This window comes from Triticum urartu, chromosome 1A (genome assembly GCF_056163025.1).
Source record: "Triticum urartu cultivar PI428250 chromosome 1A, HENAU_Tu73, whole genome shotgun sequence".
NCBI lineage: Eukaryota > Viridiplantae > Streptophyta > Magnoliopsida > Poales > Poaceae > Triticum > Triticum urartu.
The window spans coordinates 522,515,598-522,522,127 of NC_141873.1; positions in this window are offsets into that span (position 1 = coordinate 522,515,598).

Genomic DNA, 6,530 nt, shown 5'->3' on the forward strand with positions numbered 1-6,530 from the left:
GTGCTTACCCCTACGTTCCCGATTGTTCGGCTCGGTGCTAAAAGGAGCACCTCTGTGATTGTTACTATCGGGTCATCTGAGTTAGTACCTCAGACTGGGTGAAGCCGAAAGCTAGCGATCTTAAAGGATATAATTGGTCGGCAACGACGGAAGTGAAAATTTCGGTTCACTAAGACCATAGAGTTCAGGAACCTTCCCCACATTAAATCCTCAATATTTTCCTCCCACATTTATCGGAGGTGAGGTTTCATGATCATGATCAGCATGACAACCCAAAGAAAGGAATCGATAGCGGGACTATTTTATTCGGAAGATGTTTCTTATGTTAAAAACGTAATATAACATATCTCTCCGTGTACCTTTGTCTATGAAGCCGTATGGCTGGATTGCCTTGTTTATCGTAAATGTTTGCCCTCATAAAGGCTTTATAAAGTAGGACAAACACTCCTCGACTACTGGCCGAGGAGGTGGAAGCCGATGGTCGGTCAACAAAGTTTTGTACAATGCAGATCTAAGCATTAATGATGTAAGGTACTTGGATACATAGAATCATTACACATAATTTTTGATTTTACTTTGGATATCGATCATTAATTCGGTCACCCGTGCCCACATTAAGGCTAGGGAGCTACTGGGCTTCGGGCTTATCATTTACTAATATTAAAGGGGCACAACGATCCTTGATCTGGTGTTGCCACCCGACCAGTGTCTCGGGGGCTACTGCCTTGCCTATTCAATGCAGAAAATTCAAAGGGCTCAGTGTTCGGCTTGACCGAACTATGGGCAAACGCATCTTCGGACAACAATGGGCACCATTTGGTACCTATCCGACATCAAGCTAATATATTACGGCGACTTCTCAAAACGCTTTCTCAAGGACCCGTCCGCCGATCACTATCTCCTCTAATGTGCATCTCAGATTTTTGGCCGACGCACACCTTGAGGGCTAATGGCTATATATCTTGGCAGAGAATACATTGCACAAAACGGAATTAAATTCATAAAAATCAGCCCATGGCCGAGGTGATGCTCGGATATAGTTCGGTATTGGTGCTCGGCTGCAAAAGATAGCTTGGAAGCAGTCCGGCATAAATCTCGGTTGCAAGTGGTTGGCTCCATAGAGGGCATCTCTGGCATTAAGCTCGGTTTAACCTCCTTCAAACCTTTTGAAACTAAGGTGATCTATGACACCTCGGATATAGTCCAGCGTTGGAGCTCGTCTATAGTCCGGCAATGGAACTTGGATACAGTCCGACATTGGAGTTCGCTTGTAAGAGGATACCTCAGATGCAGTCCGGCGTTGGAGCTCGGACGCAAGAGGGCACTGCCGCCTGGGAACAACTTCAAACCATAGGTGTGGCATAAAAATAACAAGGCATTGATAAAGGCCGAAAACTTAAAAGGGGCTCCTGGATACCCGACGTGTAAACTCTTCACTTCGGCGATCCTCAAAGATCGAAGATGAGAAGATTTGTTGAACCAGTTTTCAAGACCGACAACTGAAGATGAAGAACGGTTCGGAAGAATCGAGGAGCTTCCCCAACTTGAAGACCGGTTCAGGGGGCTACTGACGGTGTCCTGGACTAGGGGGTACTCACCACGTCGTACCCCGATCAGGTGGATCAGGCCGAGGACCCCCATGGCAGTTCACTCATGGGCCACTTCGGGCAGCCCATGCCGCATACAAGGAGGTTTCCACAAGACTTAGCGCATAAGCCGAGGACTCTCCTAAAACCCTAGGCCTCCAGTGTGTTATATAAACCGAGGCCAGGCTAGTCAATAGAACATCTCATATTCATCAGAACCACCTCGTGGTAGATACATGTACTCTGTACTACATCACATATGAATACAATCAAAAGTAGGACGTAGGGTTTTACCTCCATCAAGAGGGCCCGAACCTGGATAAAATCCCGTCTCCATGTTACCATCGTTCCAAGATGCCTAGCTTAGGACCCCTACTATGAGATACGCCAGATATTGAACCGACAGTGACGGCGGCTCCGTCTCGTGGATGGCAATAATTCTTTCTTCCTAAATTTTTTCTAGAAAAATAGGATTTTATAGCGTCGGTTTCAGGGTCTACGGGGCCACTAGGTGGGGACAACCCACCTGGGCGTGCAAGGAGAGGGGGGCACGCCCTAGTGGGTTGTGCCCACCCAGGTGCCCCTCTCCGGTAGATCTTGGCTCCAGAAATTCTTGTTTATTATATAAAAATTCCTCGCAAAGTTTTGTTATATTTCAAGAACTTATATTTCTGCACAAAAGCAACACCATGGTAGTTCTACTGAACAGAGCGTCAGTCCGGGGTTAGTTTCATTCAAACCATGCAAATTATAGGCCAAAACAAGAGGAAAAGCGTTAGGAAAAGTAGATACATTGGAGACGTATCAATCCCGCCACGACGCTCTGCTTGGAACTGCACCAACTGACAGCTCCACCATTCAATATAAATACGTATCCGGTTTGTGACTTAGAGTCGTCTGGATCATTATCAAAGCTTGCATCGACGTAACCATTTACGACAAGCTCTTTATCACCTCCATAAATGAGAAACATATCCTTAGTCCTTTTCAGGTATTTCAAGATGTTCTTGACCGCTGTCTAGTGATCCACTCGTGGATTACTTTGGTACCTCCCTGCCAAACTTATAGCAAGGCACACATCAGGTCTGGTACACAACATTGCATATATGATAGAACCTATGGCTAAGGCATAGGGAATAACCTTCATTTTCTCTCTATCTTCAACAGTGGTCGGGCACTGAGTCTGACTCAACTTCACACCTTGTAACACAGGCAAGAACCCTTTCTTTGACTGATCCATTTTGAACTTCTTCAAAACTTTATCAAGGTATGCGCTTTGTGAAAGTCCAGTTAAGTGTCTTGATCTATCTCTATAGATCTTGATGCCCAATATATAAGCAGCTTTACCGAGGTCTTTCATTAAAAAATTCGTATTCAAGTATCCTTTTATGCTATCCAGAAATTATGTATTATTTCCAATCAACAATATGTCATCTACATATAATATTAGAAATGCTACAGAGCTCCCACTCACTTTCTTGTAAATGCAAACTTCTCCAAAAGTCTGTATAAAACCATATGCTTTAATCACATTATCAAAGCATGTATTCCAACTCCGAGAGGCTTGCACCAGTCCATAAATGGATCGCTGGAGCTTGCACACTTTGTGATCACCTTTAGGATCGACAAAACATTTTGCTTGCATCATATACAACTCTTCTTTAAGATATCCATTAAGGAATGCAGTTTTGACATCCGTTTGCCAAATTTCATAATCATAAAATGCAGCAATTGCTAACATGATTCGGACATACTTAAGCATCGCTATGGGTGAGAAGGTCTCATCATAGTCAACTCCTTGAACTTGTCGAAAACCTTTCGCAACAAGTCGAGCTTTGTAGACAGTAACATTACCGTCAGCGTCAGTCTTCTTCTTGAAGATCCATTTATTCTCTATGGCTTGCTGATCATAGGGCAAGTCAACCAAAGTCCACACTTTGTTCTCATATATGGATCCCATCTCAGATTTCATGGCTTCAAGCCATTTCGCGGAAACTGGGCTCATAGTTCGTAGGTTCATCATGGTCAAGTAAAATGACCTCCACAACAGGATTACCGTACCACTCTGGTGCGGAACGTTCTCTTGTTTACCTACGAGGTTCTGTAGTAACTTGATCTGAAGTTTCATGATTATCATCATTAGCTTCCTCACTAATTGGTGTAGGAATCACTGGAACTGATTTCTGTGATGAACTATTTTCCAATTCGGGAGAAGGTACAATCACCTTATCAAGTTCTACTTTCCTCCCACTCACTTCTTTCGAGAGAAACTCCTTCTCTAGAAAGGATCCATTCTTAGCAATGAATATCTTGCCTTCAGATCTGTGATAGAAGGTGTACCCAATAGTTTCCATTGGGTATCCAATGAAGACACATTTCTCCGATTTGGGTACAAGCTTATCAGGTTGAAGCTTTTTCACATAAGCATCGCAGCCCCAAACTTTAAGAAACGACAGCTTAGGTTTCTTGCTAAACCATAGTTCATATGGTGTTGTCTCAATGGATTTAGATGGTGCCCTATTTAATGTGAATGCAGCCGTCTCTAAAGCATAACCCCAAAACGATAGCGGTAAATCGGTAAGAGACATCATAGATCGCACCATATCTAATAAATTACGGTTACGACGTTTGGACACAACATTACGCTGTGGTGTTCCAGGTAGAGTGAGTTGCGAAACTATTCCACATTGTTTCAAATGAAGACCAAACTCATACCTCAAATATTCACCTCCACGATCAGATTGTAGAAACTTTATTTTCCTGTTACGATGATTTTCCACTTCACTCTGAAATTCTTTGAACTTTTCAAATGTTTCAGACTTATGTTTCATTAAGTAGATATACCCATATCTGGTCAAATGATCTATGAAGGTCAGAAAATAGCGATACCCGCAACGAGCCTCAACACTCATCGGACCGCATACATCGGTATGTATTATTTCCAATAAGTCACTGGCTTGTTCCATTATTTCGGAGAACGGAGTTTTAGTCATCTTGCCCATGAGGCATGGTTTGCAAGCATCAAGTGATTCATAATCAAGTGATTCCAAAAGTCCATCAGCATGGGGTTTCTTCATGCGCTTTACACCAATATGACCTAAACGGCACTACCACAAATAAGTTGCACTATCATTATTAACTTAATCACAGAGGCAGAGGAAATGTGCAAAGTCATTCGAGATAACCTCAAAGCAGCCCAATCCCGCCACAAGAGCTACTATGATAGTAAGCACCGTGATTTGGCTTTCGAGATCGGAGATCATGTTTACCTCCGCGTCTCTCCTATGAAAGGTACTCGCCGCTTCGGTATCAAAGGGAAGCTTGCCCCTAGATACGTGGGACCTTTCAAGATCGTCAGAAAGAGAGGCGATCTTGCCTATCAACTCAAGCTTCCTTCAAACTTTGCAAATGTGCACGATGTGTTCCATGTCTCTCAGCTCCGAAAGTGCTTCAAGACTCCTGTCCGCACAGTCAACTTCGGGGACATTGAGCTCCAAGAAGATCTCTCTTATCGTGAGCACCCCGTTGCTATTCTTGAAGAGACTGAACGCAAGACTCGCAACAAGTCAATCAAATTCCTCAAAGTCAAGTGGTCACACCATTCCGACCATGAAGCTACCTGGGAACGCGAGGATCACCTCCGTTCTGAGTACCCGGCGTTCTTTCAGTCCTAGATCTCGGGACGAGATCCTCTCGTAGTGGTGGAGTGTTGTAACACCCCGGATACGATTTACCTAATATGTAATCCAACTCTTGCCGTTTCCGGCGTTAAGTTATTTTATTTTCTCGGGTTCGGGTTTTTGTCTCCGTGTGTTGTCGGAGATAATGACCATGGGTAGCCTAGCCGGCTTCCCATGGCCCTTCTGAAAAAATTACAAAGCCCGTCCAGCTCTCAAGAATCCAAGACGTGGGGCCGCCTTCCCCTTGCCGGCTGTTATCCAGGCCGGCTTTCGGGAGGCGGCCCGAAGCCCTCATAAAGAAAGCTATGGGAAGGCCGACTTCGCGAAGTCGGCCGTGAGAAGGCCGACTCCAAGAAGCCGGCTCCCATAAAGAGGTCAAGACCGTACCCTCGAAGTTTGCACCAGCCTAACGGCGATGAGATGGGGCGTGGCTACAGTGAAGCCCGCCGCCCCCGAATCCCGGAGCATGACTGGCACGGTGCGCCGTACGGGTGGCCATGACTCGTCTGGCGCAGCACTGTTGCCATGTCGACCCTGACGCCATCCACGACGGACTGCCAGCGCAGCCCATGGGCGGTGGGTCCCTTCGGGTAGAGAGACCCCGAAGGCGGCCATGCCTCCCCCAGTCGGCCCAAGAGAGAGCCGGCTCCCCGCAGCCGGCTTGCCCTCTGCCTCGAAGGAGATGCCCCATTAAGGAGACAAGACACGGTGAGGCTACAGTAATCGCCCGCCAGGCGGCGGTACTGTAGCCACGGTTACCACAACCAAGCCTGTGTCATCAGAATAGAGCAACAATAACCTGCCACTGACCAGGCCCTGACCAGTGGGGCCTGCCTGTCGACCTGGGATCCGGCAGCCGGCGGGACCCACCAGCCGGCAGGCCCCAACGGCCGGCGCAGAAGCCGGCGAGCGCAGTCACAGACGACTGGGCCCCGCGCCCAGTCGGATTACCATTGTACCCCCGGGGGGTAGGCCTATATAAACCCCCCGGGGCACCCATGCAAAGGGTTGGACCCCAAGCTAGTTTTAGACACTATACAAGGAGAAGAATCAGGCTAGCCGTGCCCTTCTTCCTCTTTCCACCCGAACAGCTCAAGGAGCATTGTGTAGCTACTTGTCCATTTAGCGATCATGCGGAGACCCCACAGAGCAGCAGTAGGGGTGTTATCTCCACGGAGAGCCCCAAAGCTGGGTAAGATTCGCCGGCGTGCATGTCTTCGCCTCATCCCGTTTCCAGGCACCGGCGATGTCTTATTGGCTCCCA